This window comes from Bos mutus, chromosome 1 (genome assembly GCF_027580195.1).
Source record: "Bos mutus isolate GX-2022 chromosome 1, NWIPB_WYAK_1.1, whole genome shotgun sequence".
NCBI classification, from domain to species: domain Eukaryota; kingdom Metazoa; phylum Chordata; class Mammalia; order Artiodactyla; family Bovidae; genus Bos; species Bos mutus.
In genome coordinates, this window is record NC_091617.1 from 128,665,473 (window position 1) to 128,687,840 (window position 22,368).

General features: G+C 47.4%; 1 long non-coding RNA gene across 3 annotated transcripts in view; it reads right to left on the reverse strand.

Annotated features, from left to right (window-relative positions):
* The window catches only part of LOC138991284 (uncharacterized), a 143,989-nt gene that overhangs the window by 5,090 nt on the left and 116,531 nt on the right, over positions 1-22,368 (reverse strand). Inside the window, exons 3-4 of one of the 3 annotated variants that reach the window (XR_011467314.1) lie at positions 10,231-10,297; positions 2,942-4,272 (exon numbers count right to left, since the gene is read on the reverse strand). The exons of 1 other annotated variant lie outside the window; for it this stretch is intronic. This is a non-coding gene — a long non-coding RNA (uncharacterized lncRNA). Of the gene's footprint in view, positions 1-2,941; positions 4,273-10,230; positions 10,298-22,368 lie in introns of those variants that run through there. One more of the 3 variants, XR_011467311.1, reaches the window with a different exon arrangement.

Sequence of the window (22,368 nt, forward strand, 5' to 3'; positions counted from 1 at the left end):
CTGCCACAGACTCCTACGCTCCTAATTCACTCAGGACCTTTTCTCATAACTCTGCTTTCCTCCATTTCATGCCTATAACGTATTAACATAAACAACGGTGCTGACAGCAGCTCAGTTCTAACTGGCTCATGCTGGAATCTGACTGATGATTTTCATCAGGGAAAAAGACTAAACAGGTTAAGATGATTAAATTTTCTTAAACCTACAGCTAAGCCTAATCAAAGCCATTTGTGCAGAGGTGTGTGTGTGTTTTCCTTTGCTGGAAGGTTGATTGGCAGTTTAGAATAGATGAGAATGACTGCTGGGGGAACTGAGTTAAAATAAAGCATTTTCCACAACTTCCAGACATGAGTACAGCCCACTTCCACTTCCCTGTCTAGGCTGGAAATATCATTTTCCCTGAGAAACGTCTGATGATGAAAATGAAATTCAGAGTCTACATTTCATCCTCTCCCTGTTTTCCCCCTCAAGTTGAATCCTTTTATAATTAGAGCTGTCTGTGTTGAAGGACCAGGGAAGGGCCATAGCTTCCTCATTTCCAGGAGCTGGAAGGGTAGGCAGCCTCCCACACAGCCTGCCCATATCGTCTTTGGCAAAGCCTTTCCCCTCTCTGGGCCCTGGCCACCCTGTCTATACAATGGGGAGGCTAGCCCTCAGGATCTCCTGTTTTTGATGCCCAAGCAGTGGAGGAGGGGCACAGCAACCAGCAAAATCAACCCCCTTCTGTATGATGTTCTTTGTCACGCAAAGCTCTTAAGAGGGCTTACTAATTATGTCATAACCTACCTGGATACTGAAGGGGCTGAATGGGCCACAGGGTCCACATGGGTGACGCAGAGAGAAGGAGCCTCTGATTGTGGTTCTAAGACATTACTGGCTGAACGTTTCACCTTCTATAACGTCAGACATCAAAACATTAACCACCCCATCTATCCACTGGGAATGCTTCTGTAGGTGCTTACAGACACCCACTCTCAGCACAGTATAGCTTCCTAAGGATGGCTGTGCACCCCCTGACCTCTTCAACCCCTTTCTCAGTGCCCCCTAAGCTGTTCTCCTCATAGTCACATACTGCTCAGCTTCCCTTGTCCCAGAAGGCAGGTCCTGTCAAGAAAGTTTGAGTCCTGGTACCTCCCTCTGCATTCACACGGCCCACAGGAAACTCTCATGTGAGGCTGCTATACTGCCACTGCCCCTCCCCCACCTCCATGGGCCTCTCCAGCTAACCTTCAAGTCCTTGGGAAAAAGGCGGCAGTCTCCATGTTCAAAATCATCCCCCAACTCCAGGGGATGTATGCCATAATCAATCTCGCTGCCTTCCCTTTGCTTCATGAAGCAAAATAGCCTATGGGTTTCTGAAGCTTGGCAAATATTTCGCCAGGGCCTGGTGTTGGACTTTCCCTCCGACAGCTCATTCCTAACTTCTGTAAGTACTTCTGAAGCCCTATTAACCTGTTTGGGGAGGGCATTCCCACTGCCCCCATGGAGTAGTAGACAGAGAGGACACAAAAACTCCTGAGTTCCTTTCAGATCTAGATGGTCTTTTACATAGGCTGGAGGCAGATAATGAAGGTGAGTGTTCACGGGGCCATTTCTGCTACCTTTCAGTAATCTGCACAGGTGTGACTCCCATCTTACCTTGTAATGTATTTTTTTCAACTTTGGGACTTAAATCAATCTTCTAAAACATATTATATTACATAGTTTTGAGGGTATTTTCCAGTACTTTTTCCTGGAAAAAGAAAAGCAAACTAAACCCAAAGCAAGCAGACGGAACTAAAGACAGTGAAGATAGAGATTAGAAAAACAATAGAAAAAAATCAACAATCCAAAAGTTATTCTTTGAAAAGATCAACAAAATTGGCAAACTTTTAGCTAGCCAGGCCAAGAAAAAAAGGGAGAAAGCTCAAATAACTAAAATCAGAAATGAAAGAGGAGACATCACTAACAGGTTACCTTACAGAAATAAAAAGGACTCTAAGTAAATACTACAAATGACCATATGCCAACAAATTAGATAATTTTATTGAAACAAATTCCTAGAAAGACAACTATCCAAACTGACCCAAGAAGAAATAGAAATCTGAATGCTGCTAAGTCACTTCAGTCATGTCTGACTCTGTGCGACCCCATAGACGGCAGCCAACCAGGCTCCCCCATCCCTGGGATTCTCAAGGCAAGAACACTGGAGTGGGTTGCCATTTCCTTCTCCAATGCATGAAAGTGAAAAGTGAAAGTGAAGTCTCTCAGTCATGTCCGACTCTTAGCGACCCCATGGACTGCAGCCTACCAGGCTCCTCCGCCCATGGGATTTTCCAGGCAAGAGTACTGGAGTGGGGTGCCACTGCCTTCTGAATAGACTATAACAAAAAAAGAGAGTTAATCATTTTAAAACTTCTCACAAAGAAACATCCAGCTGCAGATGGCTTCGCTGGTGCATTCTACCAATTACTGAAAGAATAATTAATAGCAATCCTTCACAAAATCTTCCCCAAAATAGAAGAGGCAGGAACACTTTCCAATTATGTGAGACTAGAATTTCCTCTGGAGAAGGCAGTGGCACCCCACTCCAGTACTCTTGCCTGGAAAATCCCATGGGCAGAGGAGCCTGGTAGGCTGCAGTCCACGCGGTCACTAAGAGTCAAACACAACTGAGCAACTTCACTTTCACTTTTCACTTTCATGCCTTGGAAATGCATGAAATGCATTCCCACTCCAGTGTTCTTGCCTGGAGAATCCCAGGGACAGGGGAGCCTGGTGGGCTTTAGTCTATCGGGGTCGCACAGAGTTGGACATGACTGAAGCAACGCAGCAGCAGCAGCAGCAGAATTTCCTCAATACCAAAACCAAGTTTTCACAAGAAAACTATAAATCACTATCTCTTATGAATACAGATCCAAAATCTCTCAACAGAACACTAGCAAACTGAATCTAGCAACAAATAAAAAGGATTATACATGACAATCAAGCAGAATTTATTCCAGGAAAGCGAAGTTAAATATGTCAAAATCAATGAATGTAACACACCATATTAATATGGTTCAGTTCAGTTGCTCAGTCGTGTCCCACTCTCTGCGACCCCATGAACCACAGAACTCCAGGCCTCCCTGTCCATCACCAACTCCTGGAGTCCATCCAAACCCATGTCCATTGAGTTGGTGATGCCATCCAACCGTCTCATCCTCTGTCGTCCCCTTCTCCTCCTGCCCTCAATCTTTCCCAGCATCAGGGTCTTTGCTAATGAGTCAGCTCTTCGCATCAGATGGCCAAAGTATTGGAGTTTCAGCTTCAACATTAGTCCTACCAATGAACACTCAGGACTGATCTCCTTTAGGATGGACTGGTTGGATCTCCTTGCAGTCCAAAGGACTCTCAAGAGTCTTCTCCAACACCACAGTCCAAAAGCATCAATTCTTCAGCACTCAGCCTTCTTCACAGTCCAACACTCACATCTATACATGACTAATGGAAAAACCATAGCCTTGACTAGACGGACCTTTGTTGGCAAAGTAATATCTCTGCGTTTTAATATGCTGTCTAGGTGGGTCATAACTTTCCTTCCAAGGAGTAAGCGTCTTTTAATTTCATGGCTGCAATCACCATCTGCAGTGATTTTGGAGCCCAGAAAAATAAAGTCAGCCACTGCTTCCACTGTTTCCCCATCTATTTGCCATGAAGTAATGGGACCAGATGCCATGATCTCAGTTTTCTGAATGTTGAGCTTTAAGCCAACTTTTTCACTCTCTTCTTTCACTTTCATCAAGAGGTTTTTTAGTTCCTCTTCACTTTCTGCCATAAAGGTGGTGTCATCTGCATATCTGAGGTTATTGATATTTCCCCTGGCAATCTTGATTCCAGCTTGTGCTTCTTCCAGTCCAGCGTTTCTCATGATGTACTCTGCATATAAGTTAAATAAGCAGGGTGACAATATACAGCCTTGATGGACTCCTTTTCCTATTTGGAACCAGTCTGTTCCAAATAAATAAGTTCCATATACAGTTCTAACTGTTGTTTCCTGACCTGCATATAGGTTTCTCAAGAGGCAGGTCAAGTGTTCTGGTATTCCCTTCTCTTTCAGAATTTTCACATTTTATTGTGATCCACACAGTCAAAGGCTTTGGCATAGTCAATAAAGCAGAAATAGATGTTTTTTTGGAACTCTCTTGCTTTTCCATGATCCAGCGGATGTTGGCAATTTGATCTGTGGTTCCTCTGCCTATTCTAAAACCAGCTTGAACATCTGGAAGTTCATGGCTCACATATTGCTGAAGCCTGGCTTGGAGAGAGGACCAAATTTAAAACACACACACACACACACACACACACACGACTATTCAACAGACACAGAAAAAGGATTTGGTAAAATCCAAAAGTGAGGGGACAAAAAAGGTGATCTAGGCAGAGAAAATAATCTAAAAAGTCACAAGGGAAAAAGTTTTATTGAGGAGATACACTAGAAGTAAAGGAGATATTTTCAGAAAGGAGATGAGAGGGCCAATCTATAGAGAATCTTAAAATCCAGTTTAAAGGATCAAGCGGGGACCCATGAGGGTTTCGAGTAGAACTCTGACATAATGCAAGTGGCATTCTAGTAAGCTAATCTAGACCAAATTAATCAATGATAAATTTGCATACACCAGTGTGACTCTAAGGTACAGAACAATAATCACAAACATTTTCTGAAGGATGAGTTGCAATCTAATTAAGTCCCAGAGAGGATCCATGCTTTGAGGCTGGAAGGATATATAAGTTTCAAGGCCCTCTTTAGAAAAGGGAAATAAAATTACAAATCAAAATTAGGTACAAAAATGAATTTATATTTAAAATGAACAAAGTAATTACAATATGTTCATGGGCTACTCCAAGCCATCCGATACAAGCCAGAGTGATGAGGGAGGAATCTTAACCAAGGCCGTTATTATATCTAACTTCTGGAAACTGTACAAACACATATCAAAATGAAAACACACTGTATGGGATCCCCACAAGTGAGACAACCTGGAGCTTGAACCTCCTCTGCCTTCTGGTGAATCTGCCCACAAGTGTGCTGCAGCCAGTGTGTATGGGCTCCTGAGAAGCAGCTACTAGCACCCAGCTTAACATTGAGTGATGTCGGGGTGGTAGCTTGTGATCAGCCTTGGTGGGAGTATTTATATCCGTGAAAGAGAAAGTCACTCAGTCCTGTCTGACTCTTTGCAACCCCATTGACTATACAGTCCATGGAATTCTCCAGGCCAGAATACTGGAGTGGGTAGCCATTCCCTTCTCCAGGGGATCTTCCCAACCCAGGGATCGAATCCAGGTCTCCTGCATTGCTGGTGGATTCTTTACCAGCTGAGCCACCAGAGGAGCCCAAGAATACTAGAGTGGTTAGCCTATTCCTTCTCCAAGGGATCTTCCCGACCCAGGAATAGAGTTGGGGTCTCCCGCATTGCAGGCAGATTCTTTACCAGCTGAACTACCAGGAAAGCTCATTTACACCAGAGAAATGGCCAAATGCTACAAATTAGAGCATCTCCCCATCCCCAGAAAGTTGCTGTTAAACATTTCCCAGCACTCCACTGAATCTACTTCTATTTATGGGTAAAGTATATATCCAGTTCTGGTCCTTGGCACAAACTCTCTGTCACTGGCCATCATAGCTGGACTATTCAGAGGTCAGAGTCATTAGATTTAGTATCAGGAGAGATCTCAGAGCCTTCTGTTTGTGCAGACTACTCACCCCACTGTAGCCCCTTCACTCTCTCATCTTCTCTGTCCCTCACCCACAGAACACCCCAAGGCAGCCCCATCAGCATTACCATGTGGGTGAAATGAGAACACTTCAGATCAGAAGTGTGAGCTTTTTCTCTAGGGCCAATAAGAGCAAGGAGACAGGATCACAGGGGAAGGAGACTCTTTAAGCTTCTGGCCTTGGATTCCTGCATGACAATGATCTAAAATTGAAACATGCCCTGACCCATCATAACAATGCCATGGCCCTATGCGTGAGGTGACCTGTGTCTCCTGGATTAGGTGCCATTTCCGGCCTTCAGCACTGTCAGAGCAGTGAGGCCCTAAGTTTCCACCTCTGTGCCCATATCTCCTCTCATTTTCCCTAAATATGCTCACCTCCAGTTCTAAGGAGCCCCTCATTCCAATATGATGGGCTAAGGAAAGGAGGCCGTGCTCCCCTCCCTGTGGTCTCCACAGTTCACAGGCTTTGACCCTCTCCCTACTCTCCATCCCTCTCCACAGAGAGAGGCCTCAGGTTTTACCGGGCCTCCATACAGCCAGTCTTTTCCATCCTTCCTCTGGACCTGCAGGCCCATTTCACAGTTAGGGAAACTGAGGCTCAGAAGTCAGAAGTCACACTGAGGCCTGTCTGACTCCAATGTCCATGCCCTTTCCATTTTACTAAGTTGCCTCTTAAACAGATGTGAATTCTGTTTCCTGCCAGCATGGAGCCAGATCTCTATGTAGAAAGCATTCCCAACCTCACCACAGGGTCCAGAATGCCCACAATTCCCAGGGTGGTCACCCACAGCTTTAGGGCTGTGGGATGAATAGGTGGGAAGGAGACGGGCTTCCTAAGTGGTACAGTGGTAAAAAATCTGCCTGATAATGCAACAGATGCAAGAGACATGGGTTCAAACCCTGGGTCAGGAAGTTCCCCTGGAGGAGGGCAAGGAAACCCACTCCAGTATTCTTGCCTGGAAAACTCCATGGAGAGAGGAGCCTGGAGGGCTACAGGCCATGGGGTCACAAAGAGTCAGACGTGGCTGAGCGCATGCACGCACGCGCACACACACACACATACACACAACCACACACACATGAATAAGCAGGAGAGCACACAGGATAAAGACAAGGAAGAAAAGGGGTTAGGTAGGAATAGGGAAGTGTCCTGGGTTTGTAGCCTGAAGACATAAATGAATGGTACTCAGTGGGCCATATCTGGTTCCTGCCCATCTCTAGGGATGCTCACATCTAGGTGTGTGCAGCATCTATCAGCCTGAGCTATGACTACCTGTGAGTACATCTTCCGAGGACCCTTTGAGAATAAGCACTCAATACTAGCAGTAGAGAGGCTTCTCTGGTGGTTCAGTGGTTAAGAATCAATCTTCCAATGCAGGGGACATGGGTTCCATTCCTGGTCAGAGAACTAAGCTCCCACATGCCGTGGGGTAACTAAGCCCACAGACTGCAACGAAAAGATCTCACATGCTGCAACAAAGATCCCGTGTGCCACAACTAAGACCTGACATAGCCAAAATTAAAATTAAAAACATTTTTAAAAAATATCAGTGGTTAAGGGACTGTGTTTTGAGCCAAAAGATGTAGGTTTGAATCCTGTCTCCACTACTAACTAGCCATGGGACCAAGGGGAAGTCACCTAGCCTCTCTGAGGTTCAGTGTCCCTCCCTGTAACATGGAGACAATAGAAGCACACACTCATGGGTTATCAGGGCGGTGAAGGGAGATAATGCACATAAAGTGCTTAATAGCTGGCATAAAGGACCCATGCTGCTGCTGCTAAGTCTCTTCAGTCGTGTCCAACTCTGTGCGAGCCCATAGACGGCAGCCAACCAGGCTCCTCTGTCCCTGGGATTCTCCAGGCAAGAACACTGGAGTGGGTTGCCATTTCCTTCTCCAATGCATGAAAGTGAAAAGTGAAAGTGCAGTTGCTCAGTCGTGTTTGACTCTTCGCGACCCCATGGACTGCAGCCTACCAGGCTCCTCCACCCACGGGATTTTCCAGGCAAGAGTACTAGAGTGGGGTGTCATTGCCTTCTCCAAAAGAAGCCATACACAATGGTTATTACTATTATCACTAAGCAAGGAGTATACCTGACAAATGTTTGCTGGCTGAATGAACAGCAGTTATCCAGCAAGCCAGGAAGGAGAGGCCAGCTCACATGGCTATGACTTCCAGGTGAGGTCATGGCACACAAGTCCAAACTCCCAGCTCAGCCTGGTCAACTTACTTAACCCCTGTGCTTCAGTCTCCTCATCTGTAAAATAGAGTCAATAACAGTAGCTAAGATAGAATCCACCTGCCATGTGTGAGACCTGGGCTCGAACCCTGGGTTGGGAAGATCCCCTGGAGAAGGGCATGGTAACCCACTCCAGTATTCTTGCCTGGAGAATCCCAATGGACAGAGGAGCCTGGTGGGCTATAGTCCATGGGGTTGCAAAGAGTCAGACATGAGCGACTAAGCACATCAACTAACAAGATAGAAAGATAGATAGGAAGGCAGATAGATATAAACACGTACAGACGGAATATTTTTAAGGATTAAATTAATTAACATTTGTAAAGAACTGAGAACAGTGCTTGGCCCATTTCAAGTGCTATTCAGTGTGAGATACTGCTGTGACCCAGGTGTCAGCCTATGGCTATCGGCCAAGAGGACACTGGGCCTCGAGACAGAATTACTCCCTCCAGAAACTTTGTCCCCATACAGGTCTCCCACAGCTGCCAGACCTCTGTCATCCATACCACTGGCCCTACCACTCACCCTGCTCAGATTTCCAATTATTTGTCCTGTTTTGAATTCAAGTGGGATATTAGTGGCGAGTCTGGCTTTATTAATGGCGGTGTCTTTAGTGTGATCGACTTTCTCCTTCACTCCTCGCTCTCACTCTAAGAAGCTCTGTTTCCTTTAATTAAGCCCCGTGCTAAGTGCTGAGCAGGTGACGTGGGTCTGGAAAGGCCTTTGTTCTGGGCTTAGGCGCTTTCTCATGGGCTGGAGATTGGAGAGACAGTGCGCTGCAGCCTTTGAAGTCTGACATCCATCCCCACAATCAGAGGAGTGGGACAGTGTGGAGAGCCAGACCCAAGAGGCAGGAGCCCGGCTCTCTCCCCAGTCTGCCTCCTTAGATCTGTGAAGTGGGGGTGGGGTGCAGGAGAGTGTCTCTGCTTCTGCTCCCAGCACCATGACACTTGGCATCTACTGAGGATTAGAAGATGACAAGAAAACAGGAGTTTCAATAGCCAAAGATATCCGAACGGAAGTGAGGCTTAACGAAAGCAGCTCAAACGTTGCATTACCCAGCCTGGGGTTGAATCCTAGCCCTGCTGTGCCTTGACAAGTTGCTCAGGCATACTGAGCCTCAACTGCCTTCTCTGTATAATGGGGTGATGGAATCTACCTCATACAGAGAGCATTCAGGAGCCACCTAAATGTGACCTCTGCTGTGCAACAAGTTTCCTGTTTGAAGGACACCGTTATTTCCAGTCTCCCGTGTCCTGCAGGGCTGCCAGCACCTCTGCTTCTCCTGATCACCAAGACAGAATTAATCCTACTGTTCTTTGCACATGTCTCTGTGCCTTTCGCGGATGGATGCATGCACATATCATCACATGCATCCCACACTCTATCAAATGATGGCGGACGTGTCTATTTTTCCAGCCACAACCTGCTTCTTTACCATCTCTGGCAGCTGAGTGAAGAGGGAGGCAGGCTCTGTAAACAGTAGGCACTGGAAGACTGAACAAGGTGAGTTGAGCCCTATTCGCTGTCCAGTAAGCCATCACCACAGGTGCCAAGCAGACTCTCTCACCTAGGTGAGACAGACCTGCACTTGTTGTAGGGCTTCAAGCCTTTCTAAGCACCATTAGAAAAATGAGAGCCAAGGTGGGTGATTCACTGTTAAGTGAAAACACAGAGGTTGAGTGTAAAGCCCCCAGCACAGAAATACCAAAGAAATGTCTCAAAATTGGTTTTGATGCCACAAAGGACTCAGATAATAAATGCCACGGGGAGCACGACTGTCTCATGAAGACAAGCATTGGCACCTGTGTGCCCTCCCTCACTGTGTGGTGGGAAAGCTCCATCACCCTCAGCTGGCTCCCAAACGCCCACAGGTGTCCCCAGACAACCACTGCCTGAGTCCACCTGATCTCCCAGCTGAGAGACCTGCTACAGAGTGGACAGGACGAGAGAGCCAGACCTCTGTCAGGTGCTGAAGAGCAGCTCTGGACCCTCTTTCCCAGAGGTCTGGGGCAAAGGGCCTCAATGCTCCTCACTCCGATAGTCCTGGCACTGCCACCAAGTTCACCATTCATTCCGTCACCCTCCCCTAGTGGCCCTTCTCACTGCCTCCACGAAGTCCTGCCCAGTCTTTTATCTCTCGCCCGCTCCCGCACCAGAGGCTTCTGGAGCCCTGTGGTTGTAGTGATTCTCCATGGCACATGGTATTTCTTCCTCTCAGCCCCGGAGGGCAGTTTGGCACAGCTTTTCTTACCTTCCCTCCAAGATTGTGAGCTCCCCGGAGCTGGGTCTGCTCCGATTCTTCTGTGTGTCCCCACCACCTAGAAGAGCCAACACAGAGCAGGCCGTTGGGGAAAAGCCAGAAAAACTGGCTTCGGTCACAGAACTATGTCCAGAAATATTCTTTTGGTTTTGGTTTTGATAGTCTACAAATTGCATTCAGTTCCGAAAGTGCTTACTCGTCTAGAAGTGCCTAGACATCAGTCCTGTGCCTACTGGGCAAGTTAGAATGATAGGTTTCTGTAAAAGACTGAGACTCAAACTGGCAAAACAAAGGAGGTAGGTTCTGGACTAAAGTGTGTGAGTCACCCACCGCTGGATTCGGGTGCTTGACTGCGGATCTTCTACGTTCCTCTCTCCATTTCCTATGGTATTGGCTTCACTTTCAGGGGAGCTTATTCCACGGAATGACCAGATGGCCACCAAGAGCTTCAGCTTTTGATTCTACCACTTTAGCAATTCCAGATAACTTAAAACTCTCGAAATAGCTAAGAGTAGCTGCCATCCAAGGAGGCCTCTCATTGGCCCAGCATGGACCCGCCCCTGAACAAATCACTGTGGCTGTTGGGAGTGGTTCTCTTGATTGGCCACATCTGCATCACGTGCCCACCCGCTGCTGGGAGGACCCTGGTCTGCCCTGCCCACGTGGACTGAAACTCGGATGGGCAGTTTCCCCAGGGGAAATCAGGTTACTCTTTCCATAAGGAGAATGGACCATTGTCAGGCAAAAGCAATTATTACTCACCAGAGTGCCTATATTAAATAAGGCAAGTAAAGTAACAAGTCTAGATTGCAAATTAACATCCAAAAAACTTTAGGAAAGAGCACACGAGGCAAAAATAAATAAATAAACAAAAAGCCAAGCTAATGAAAGTCTAAATAAGAGCCAGCTCTACCTAATGGAAGCCTGACTGTGTGTCACAGACCTTCAGAATCGTTGGAACTGAAGTGAAAGCAGGCTGGAGCAGTCGGGAAGGCTTCCTGGAAGAAGAGGTGGGGCTTAAAGGACTGGCAGGCCCAAGATAAACAGGGGATGCTGCTGGCCTTCCATGTCCTAGGAGGACACTGAGCTGTCGCAGGACTGTGCTGGGGCGGGGGAGGGAAGGTGGGTGGGTGAAGGGTTAGAAGGGATGTAGAGGGCTGGAGAGCCTCGGCCCCTCCAATGGGCTTGGCTCCACCCACAGGACCTGGGCCAGCGAGATCAAAATCTAATTTACCCATTAGACGCGTTTCTTCTGTACAAATCAAATCACGAGCTATTTTTCCACATCGTAAATATTGTTTTAAACTCTTGCTCATAGGCAATTAGATTACAAGCATCGCCTGGTGAGCTATACGCCAGTGTGTTTGGCGGGCCTCTGGTTGCTTTGCGAGCGCTTTCCTTTTGAAATGTTTCCCAATGATTTTTAAAGGTCTTTGAAATCCTCTCCCTTACTGATGCGTGAGGGCTCTTGTCTATGGCCATTAATCTCCATAACAGCCCAAGAGAGACTGTCTCATCTGTGTTCATTTCCAAACGGCTTCGTTGAACTCCACACCCTCCTTATTTCTCCCTGTGGAGAAATAAGTTCCGTCACTCCTCACTCACTAGCTCTGTCCCTCCCCGACCCCAACCCCACCCCCTATCTTTGTGTGCCCAGGGAAGTACAGACCTGAGCATCAGCCCACAGGAGACCTTCATTCCAGCGCCAAGACCTTCACTCATTTTGAGCAAGTTAGTCCACTTATCTTCCCTGACCTCAGTTTGACTTCTGTAGAATGGGTTTTGGTGGTGGTGTTCAGTCGCTAAGTCATGTCCAACTCTTTGGGAATCTAGTGGACTGTTGAAGGCAGGCTCCTCTATCCATGGGATTTCCCAGGTAGGAATACTGGAGTGGGTTGCCATTTCCTTCTCCAGGGGATCTTCCCCACCCAGGGCTCAAACCCTCACCATCTGCATTGGCAGGTGTATTCTTTACCACTGAGTCATCAGGGAAGTGTAGTATGGAGTTAATTCTTGCCTAACCCTGCTGCTGCTAAGTCGCTTCAGCCGTGCTGAATCTGTGCGACCCTATAGACAGTAGCCCACCAGGCTCTTCCGTCCCTGGGATTCTTCAGGCAAGAACATTGGAGTGGGTTGCCATTTCCTTCTCCATGCCTAACCCTACTGCTGCTACTGCTGCTAAGTCGCTTCAGTCGTGTCTGACTCTGTGCGACCCCATAGATGGCAGCCCACCAGGCTCCCCTGTCCCTGGGATTGCCTAACCCTAGTGGCCCCTTTTTCTCCTTTGCTGGCCTTACTAAGCTTGCACAGCTGACTAGGCTTTTGTTCTTTCTTTTCTCACCAGTGCTTCCTTCCTTTTCAGACCAGCCCCTCAACCCTTTAAATGCCTTCCACCTTGGCTCCTCTTGGGCTCTGCCCCAGGGGTGGGTGCTCCTTCCTTGAGACCCACATAACCCCAGCCTGACCTGGCTGAGCTCCCAGCCACCTCCTCCAGAAGTGCAGCGCGATGACCTTGGCCCTCTGTTATCTATCTCTTTTCTGGACATCCACCCCATGCTGCTGCTGCTGCTGCTAAGTCGCCTCAGTCGTGTCCGACTCTGTGTGACCCCATAGACGGCAGCGCACCAGGCTCCCCCGTCCCTGGGATTCTCCAGGCAAGAACACTGGAGTGGGTTGTCATTTCCTTCTCCAATGCATGAAAGTGGAAAGTGAAAGTGAAGTCGCTCAGTCATGTCCGACCCTCAGCGACCCCATGGCACAGCCTACCAGGCTCCTCTGGCCATGGGCCATGCAACACAGTTTAGTTCCTGATGATAGGAATAGCTATAACCACCTTTTACTGAGCACCTACTATGTGCCAGGCACAATGGTAGAGACTATGTACACTACACCTTTCAGTCTTCCCAACAGTCCTGCACTGTATGTGTTATTATTCCTATTAGGAAACTGAGGTTCAGAGAGGTAAAGTACCATCCCTAGTTCACACAATCTATAATGGCTGAGCCAGAAGTTTCTGCCTAAGAAGAATGATCTTGTACTGACCTTCTGCTGTGTCAGGCAGGGGCTGCGCCTCCTGTAATCCCAACAGCACCCATAATGAAGTAGGTAGTGCTACCCTTGTTTCATAGAAGAGAAAACAAAGTGGCATCTCCCATCTGTAACTCCTCAGCTGGAGTGAGAGTCAAAGTCAAATCTGCTGACTCCTCCTTCTCCTATCCTCCCCCCAAACCACACAGAGCCCCAGAGGTGTAGTTGCCTTGTTCCCAGATGGGAAGACAGCCCCACCTCCCAAGCTACTGGCCAACCCTCCCAGAGACAGTGCACCCTCTCTGAGCTGGGAGGTCAGAAGCCCACACTCACAGAGAAGGGTCCAGAGAGCATGACAAAATGTGCAATCTCTTCCAAAGGGCTTTTCCTTCCTTCCTCCCTTCCTTCCATATCTACTTAAGGAGCAGGACTCTGGACAAGGGTGTATCCAGTTCTGTGTCTCTCCATGTTTCAGAAGGACAAAGTTCTATCTCCCAGCCAAGAGCTTTCTGGGGAAGTGCTCCCAGGGCTGCAGTTCTCCCGGAGAAGATGTGCCTGAGAGGCAGCCGTGACACTGACACCGTGAGGCCGTACACCAGTGGGCCAGTCTGGGTACAGAGTCCGGGGGCTCCCCAGCCCCTGCACCGAATGGAGGGACAGGAACAAGGGTTTCCGCAGTAATATCTGTCCCCAGGGAATGTCAGCCCAGTCCTGAGAGGGCGGATGGTCTGGACTTTGTGGGCTTTGTAAAGTTGTGAAAGCAATAAAGGGCCTCCCCCGCCCTGCTACTGCAGCAGTTCATGGGTCTCCCGTGTCCCTGGTGGGGCCCCTCTGTGTGCCTGAGTTTGCAAGATGACCTCCTTGTAGCAAAGGCAGCCTCTTCCCAAAGGTCTGACTCTCTCTACCCTGTTTATCCCTCCCCGAAGTTGCTTTTCCTAAGCTGAGCTTTGACCTCCACTAAAGGGCACTATGAGAAGCTGCCTCATGGAACCTCCTTTGGTCATGGTTGAGGGATGTTGTTCCTGAGGGTAACACAGATCACATCATCTCATCCTCACAATAGTGATTTCCAACAGTCCTCTCAATCCCAACATCAGGAGTTCATAATTTTTAATTTAGTGGAAATTATGAATCCTATGGGCTTCCCAGGTAATGCTAGTGGTAAAGAACCCACCTGCCAATGAAGGAGACATAAGAGACTTGGGTTTGATCCTTGGGAAGATTGGCTCCATTTCTCTCCAATTAGAATCAGAAAACACCAGAACTGAAAGGCATTGTTTAGATAGCATCTAGTCCAGCCCCTCTATTTTGCTCATGGGATGCTGGAGGACCAGGAAGGGAAAGGGTCTGGACTGTGGTTGCATAGCCATCTAAGAGCCTCCATGACTCCAGCTAAGACCTCTCTCCTCAACTCCAGACTCATCTCCGACTTCCCACCTGACACATCCAGTTAGGTGGCTCAAATCAAGCATGTCTTGATCTTTCCTTCAGACTGTTGCCTGATGCAGTCTTTCTGCCTCTCTTGTTAATGTGAACTCTACATTTCCAATTGCAAAAATTGAAAAATTTGGCATCCTTAACTTACTCTCCCCCTTTCTTCTTCTTCTCTAATTCTCCTTCCCCCTCCTTCTCCTCTTCCCTCTCCTTTTTATTCTCCCTCTGTCCCTCTCTCTTTCTTTCTCTCCCCTCCCCACAATCACCACATTCAGTCTATGATCAGATCCTATCATCCAGATTTTCACCACTTGTCACCTCCTGGCTCAGGCCACCATCTCCTCTTGCCTGAGTTGTCTCCTCACTGTTTCTTTTGCTTTTGCCCTCAGCCCCTCGATCTATTCTGAACATGAAAACCAGAGTGGAAACATAAGTTGACCCTCTAATACCTAGATAGCATATTAAAAAGCAGAGACATTACTTTGCCAACAAAGGTCCATCTAGTCAAGGCTATGGTTTTTCCAGTGGTCATGTATGGATGTAAGAGTTGGACTGTGAAGAAGGCTGAGAGCTGAAGAATTGATGCTTTTTAACTGTGGTGTTGGAGAAGACTATTGAGAGTCCCTTGGACTGCAAGGAGATCCAACCAGTCCATCCTAAAGGAGATAAGTCCTGGATGTTCTTTGGAAGGACTGACGCTGAGGCTGAAACTCCAATACTTTGGCCACCTCATGCGAAGAGTTGACTCACTGGAAAAGACTCTGATGCTGGGAGGGATTGGGGGCAGGAGAAGAAGGGGACGACAGAGGATGAGATGGCTGGATGGCATCACCGACTCGAAGGACATGAGTTTGAGTGAACTCCGGGAGTTGGTGATGGACAGGGAGGCCTGGCGTGCTGTGATTCATGGGGTTGCAAAGAGTTGGACACGACTGAGCAACTGAACTGACTGAACTGAATAGCTTCCAGTTTTGCTCAGGAAAATGCAGAGTCCTCTTTATGATCCACAGACCCTCTATGATTTGCTCTCTGCTTCCCTCACCTCTCTGACCTTATCTTGTACCCTTCTCCCCTCATCCACTCCCCTCCAGCCAAACCTGCTCCTCCTGATATCTCCCCTTTGCATCGGCTATTCCCACTGACAGATGTTCTTCCCCCAACATCCACAGGGCTAGCTCCTCACTTATTCTAGGTCTTTACTCAGAATTTACCCTCCTATCTCATATATATGGTAACACAATTTTCAACAAGCATCCCAAGACCATTCAGTGAGTAAAGGGCAGTCTTTTCAACCAATGACGCTAGGAAAGCTGGACATCCACCTGCAAGAGAATGAAGTTGGACTGTGACCTTACATCATATATTAAAAGTAACCCAAAATGGATCAAAGACCTAAGCCTAAGAGCTAAAACCATAAAACAGAAGAAAATGAGAGAAAAGCTTCATGATGTTGAATTTGGCAATGATCTCTTGGATATGACACCAAAAGCACAAGCAACAACAACAACAACAAAAAAACGATTAACTGGACTTGATCAAAATTTAACACTTTTGTGCATCAAAAGACACTATCAATTGAGTGAAAAGATAGCCCATAGAATGGGAGAAAATATTTGCAAGTACATATCTAATATGGGATTAATACCCAGAATATATAAAGAATTCCTAAAACTCTGCAATAAAAAAAGCAAACAACGTAAAATGAGCAAACAGCTTGAATAGACATTTCTCCAAAGAAAATATGTGTGCCAATGAGCACACAAAAGATGTTCAATATCATTAATCATTAAGGAAATGCAAACCAAAGCCACAAAACCTACTTCATACCCATCAGGATGCCTCTCATATAAATACACACATATTTTATAAAATTTATAAACTTCTAATATAGATATACATATATATTGTATATGTAAGTAAGTGATAGTCATTCAGTTCAACTCTTTGTGACCTCATGGACTGTAGCCCGCCAGGCTCTTCTGTCTATGGGATTTTTCAGGCAAGAATATTGGAGTGGGTTGTTGTTTTCTCCTCTAGGGGATCTTCCTGACTCAAAGATCAAAGTGTCTCCTGTGGCTCCTGCATTAGCAGGCAGACTCTTTACCACTGAGCCACCTGGGAAGCCCCATAAGATCATGAAAAGAAAGAAAAGTGAAAGTGAACAGTCATGTCTGACTCTTTGAGACCCCATGGACACCAGGCTCCTCGGTCCATGGGATTTTCTAGGCAAGGGTACCGGAGTGGGTTGCGATTTCCTTCTCCAGGGAAACTTCCCGACCCAGGGATTGAACCCAGGTCTCCCACATTGTGGACAGATGCTTTACCGTCTGAGCCACTAGAGAAGTCCATATGACCATATGACCAAGCAATTCTGCTTCCAGCTATATACACAAAAGAATTAAGATCAGGGACTCAGAGAGTTATTTGTACTCTCATGTTCACAGCAGCAGTATTCTCAGTAGCCAGAGGTGGAAGCAATCCAAATGTCCATTGTTAGATGACTAGATAAAAAAAAAAAAAAAAAGTGGTGTATCCACACCATGGAATAGGAGTTACCATTTAATGGGTACAGAGTTTCAGCATAAGGTGACGAAAAAGTTCTGGAGATGGATGGTCAGATCAGATCAGATCAGTCGCTCAGTCGTGTCCGACTCTTTGCAATGGTGGTACCATGTAAATGTACTGGATGCCACTGAACTGCACACTTAAAATAGTTAAAATTTTATTTTAGGTATATTTTACCTCAACAAACCAAATACATTCTAAAAATTACCTCCTCACCGAGGCACTCCCTGGCCACTCTCTCTAAAATTTCTACTCCTCCCCCGACAGGATATTTCACATCTCCTTTCCCTGCTTTATTTTTTCTTCTTAGTGCTTATGACTATCAAATAATTACCATTTTGACCTCTTTTGTTGTTTACTGCTACCTCCCCCACCCCATCAGAAACTACTAGCATATAAGCTCAGTGTAGGCAGAGATGTTTGTCTGTTTACTGATGCATTCCAGCACCCAGACTGGTGTTCGGCAGGTACATAAATGTGTGTTGAATGAATGTGAGGCACCAAGGCTGTTGGAGGCCAAGAAGAAGATGCCTCAGCTCATTTCTAGCAAATTCACAGTTCCCTGGAGAGGCTCTGACCCTATAAAGGGGTCAGGACCCTGGAGGCATTTCCAAGCTTCCACTCCCTTCAACTCCTCCCTGCCTAGGGAGCTCAGCTAGGAGACTATCTGTGTGATTGCCAGAAGTGAGGGGTGGTTATGGGAACAGAGCTTATTGGAGCCTCAAGAGAAACCAGGAAGGATCCTCCCCTCCTGCTTCAAACACTTCCCAGTCCCCTGTAGGAGGTGGCTGATCAGCCAACCTCTGAGCCAACAAGATAGCTATGGGCATTTACTGGGCGCTCACTGTGTGTCCAGGTTCTTACTGAGGTTAGGCGACCAACAAGAAAACTACGCAGCCTCTCTTGTTGTACTGGAGGATGGACACACACGGACACACAGGCAACTGGTACAGGTGAGAACTGAGTGCTCCACTGTAGGGCGTAGGCCAGGCAGCCTTTCCCGCGGTTCTTATCCCCTTGTATGCAGTCAGAGGACGTACACTCCTGTTTCAACTTGTCCGCATCTGTCCCCAGGTAAACATGCTCTGCTGGCCATTTACACCTTAGTGAGAAGTTAACCTAAATGTTCTTTCTTACCAAGGGGTTTCACATCTAATATTTATCTTCTCAGTAAAATTTCTCATGCCCTAAGAAGTGAATCTGAGGCCTTAGGTGCAGTTGAGGCAAGAACTATTCATGGAGAGTTCTCCTTCTTGAAATGGGACCCTGGGGGACCTCTGGGTGCTAGTATAGCCCTGTAGTCAGGGAAGAGGTGATCACCATGAACTGGGGCAGAGTGGGATGTACCCAAGGAGGAGGTTCCTGTCCCAGAACAAGGCAGATGAAGACAACTGAATACAGCAGTGAGAGGTGGTGAGATCATAAGCCAGCTGGTTAAAGCCAAGATTTAAGGGAAGAGGCCATGTTTTCCTCCTAATAACTCAGGTTTCTGGCCTGATCAATGGATATCCATGGAGCCTTCTTGTGCCAGGCCCTGAGCTAAGCACTGGGGTCACCAACACATCAGATGTTGTCCCCACCCAGACACAGCCCTCAGCCCAGGCATAAGAGGCCATAAGCAAAGAGGAAGGCTGAGGCAGGAGAGCACTGGGGAGCCCAGAGAAGGAGCTCCTTGCTCAGCCTTCAGGATCAGGGAGGACCTCTCAGAAGGGGGACAATGTCCAGGCTGGGTCCTGAAGGCTTAATGACAATTGGGCAGTTGCAGAGGTAAAGAAGGAAAATCCCAACCTGGAGGTTAGCATGTCCAGAGGCCTCATGACCACTGCTTGGTGGCTGGGGGTCCAGCGGGGTGCAGGGAGAGAGAATGAAGAGATAAAGAAGGTGGTGGTGGGAGCTAGATTGTGGGAATCTTGGGTGTAATGTTGATGATGTGAGCTTTCTGCTTGAGTCCAGAGTTTTAGGCAGGCAGGTGCTATAGTCAGACACACGACTTACAAGGTTTTTCCTACTGCTCTATGGAGAGTGGGTGGACTGGGGGTGGGAGAGGAGACTGGAGCTTATGGAATCATTTGGGAAGTTACTGAGCAGTCTAGCCAAGAAGAAATCAGATGTTGGTACCTGAGGTGGAGGAGACTGTTAAGGACGAGCCTGAGTTTGTGGGTCGGGCAGCTGAGTGAGTGATAGCACCAGTCCCTGGGTCTAAGGTGAGGAGGAATTGATGCAAATGCTTTTGAAGTGTGGAGGTAAGATATCTGCTGGACACTCAGGTGGAAACCTATGAAGGTTTGGAGCTCAGAGGAAAGAGCTAAAATACAGGTTTGAGAGCTACCCGCGCATCAAGGGTAACAGAAGCCAGGACTAGGAACGTGATCCTACAAAGAAGGTGGAGCAATGGGAAGAGAGTTCAGGAAGCACTTCTAGGAATCCCACAACTCGAGACTGGGCAAAGAAAGACCCCCAAAGCTGATGAAAGAGCAGCCAGAAAGGCCGGTTCTGGGGGTGAAAAAACTGCACAGCCATTGGCAGGGCTAGTCATTCAGTCATTCAACAAACATGTATTTGGGAGCTTGTGATTGAAAGGCATGCAGAGCAGAGCTGAGAACTGCTTCCTGCCTAGGGAACTCAGTCATCCACTACAGCCCGCCTTGGTCAGAGATCACTCCAAACCCGGTAGCAAAGGGGCTCCCACAGCCCTTCGGCCCACTCTCCTTCCTCCCCAGACCATTTGTCCCCTTTGTGCCTGCAGATGGTGTAGCTTCTGGAGTTAGACTACATGGACTGAATCTCATCTCAGCCACTTGCAAGTTCTGTGACCCTTGGCAAATTACTTAACTTCTCTGAGCCCTAATGATCCCATCTATGAAATGAGGACAACGGCTGATTCTCCAGGTGTTTAGATGATCAAGGATTATATATATCAGATCAGATCAGTCGCTCAGTCATGTCCAACTCTTTGCAACCCCATGAATCGCAGCACGCCAGGCCTCCCTGTCCATCACCAACTCCCGGAGTTCACTGAGACTCACTTCCATCGAGTCAGTGATGCCATCCAGCCATCTCATTCTCTGTCGTCCCCTTCTCCTCCTGCCCCCAATCCCTCCCAGCATCAGTCTTTTCCAATGAGTCAACTCTTCACATGAGGTGACCAAAGTACTGGAGTTTCAGATTTAGCATCATTCCTTCCAAAGAAATCCCAGGCTGATCTCCTTCAGAACGGACTGGTTGGATCTCCTTGCAGTCCAAGGGACTCTCAAGAGTCTTCTCCAACACCACAGATCAAGAGCATCACTTCTTCGGCGCTCAGCCTTCTTCACAGTCCAACTCTCACATCCATACATGACCACAGGAAAAACCATAGCCTTGACTAGACGAACCTTTGTTGGCAAAGTAATGTCTCTGCTTTTGAATATGCTATCTAGGTTGGTCATAACTTTCCTTCCAAGGAGTAAGTGTCTTTTAATTTCATGGCTGCAGTCACCATCTGTAGTGATTTTGGAGCCCAGAAAAATAAAGTCTGACACTGTTTCCCCTGTTTCTCCATCTATTTCCCATGAAGTGATGGGACCGGATGCCATGATCTTCGTTTTCTGAATGTTGAGCTTTAAGCCAACTTTTTCACTCTCCACTTTCACTTTTATCAAGAGGCTTTTTAGTTCCTCTTCACTTTCTGCCATAAGGGTGGTGTCATCTGCATATCTGAGGTTATTGATATTTCTCCCGGCAATCTTGATTCCAACTTGTGTTTCTTCCAGTCCAGCGTTTCTCATGATGTACTCTGCATATAAGTTAAATAAACAGGGTGACAATATACAGCCTTGACGTACTCCTTTTCCTATTTGGAACCAGTCTGTTGTTCCATGTCCAGTTCTAACTGTTGCTTCCTGACCTGCATACAAATTTCTCAAGAGGCAGATCAGGTGTTCTGGTATTCCCATCTCTTTCAGAATTTTCCACAGTTTATTGTGATCCACACAGTCAAAGGCTTTGGCATAGTCAATAAAGCAGAAATAGATGCTTTTCTGGAACTCTCTCTCTTTTTCCATGATCCAGCAGATGTTGGCAATTTGATCTGTGGTTCCTCTGCCTTTTCTAAAACCAGCTTGAATATCAGGAAGTTCACGGTTCACATATTGCTGAAGCCTGGCTTGGAGAATTTTGAGCATTACTTTACTAGCGTGTGAGATGAGTACAATTGTGCAGTAGTTTGAGCATTCTTTGGCATTGCCAGCACCCAGTAGAGCTCCTGGCTTCATATCCTCTCTTCTTTGTTTGAACAAACATCCACTGAGTGTCTCCTACGTTTCCAGACACTGGACCAAGCCTGGGAATACAAAGATGAAGACCAGGATTGCTTCTCGTAGGGAACTAACAGTTCAGTAAAAGAAACAGCAAATAACCGACAATGGATGTCCAGTGAGATCTCTGCCCTGGAGCTGAAGCTTGGAGCGGAGGTAGGGGGGCCCTGGGCTCTACTCCAGTTCTCCTCTCACTTGCTGTGCGACCATGAGCAATAACTTAGCCTCTTTAAGCTCCAGGTTCATCTGTAAAACAGAGATAATCACACCTGCAAGGTACTGGCCACTGTGAGGAGATTCACAGGAAGGAGAGGTGGTTGAAATGTCCAAAATTCAGGACATTTATTTCAGTTTCTGGGAACTGTGAGGAGACGCTGAAATGGAGGCAGGAAGTAACAAACAATTGGAAAGAGAGAAACATAGCCAGCAAGAGAACAAGCCAGGGATCATTGCCCTCTGGCTCCCACGGCCTCTGTCCCCAGCTCTATTGACATTAAAGGGAGAGCTGAGGACTTCCCAAACCAAAAGGGAAAACAAGTGCATTCTTGAGATTAGCTGAGGCAAACAAGAGCCAGGAGAGCCTCACGTTCCCATGGACCCCGCCCAGGCCATCCCCAGGAGAAGGCCTGGGGCAGCAGCAGGGTGGACGGAGGCCAGGGTTGTGGAGGGGCCACACCGGTGAGAGGGTACCTCTGGCACCCACTCTGGCCCCAGGAGCCAGGTTCTGAGCTTCTGTTCTGTTTTCCATGGCCCAGGGCTCCGTGCTCAGCTGGGCTCAGCAAGTATTTCCTGATAGCTAGACTCCTTC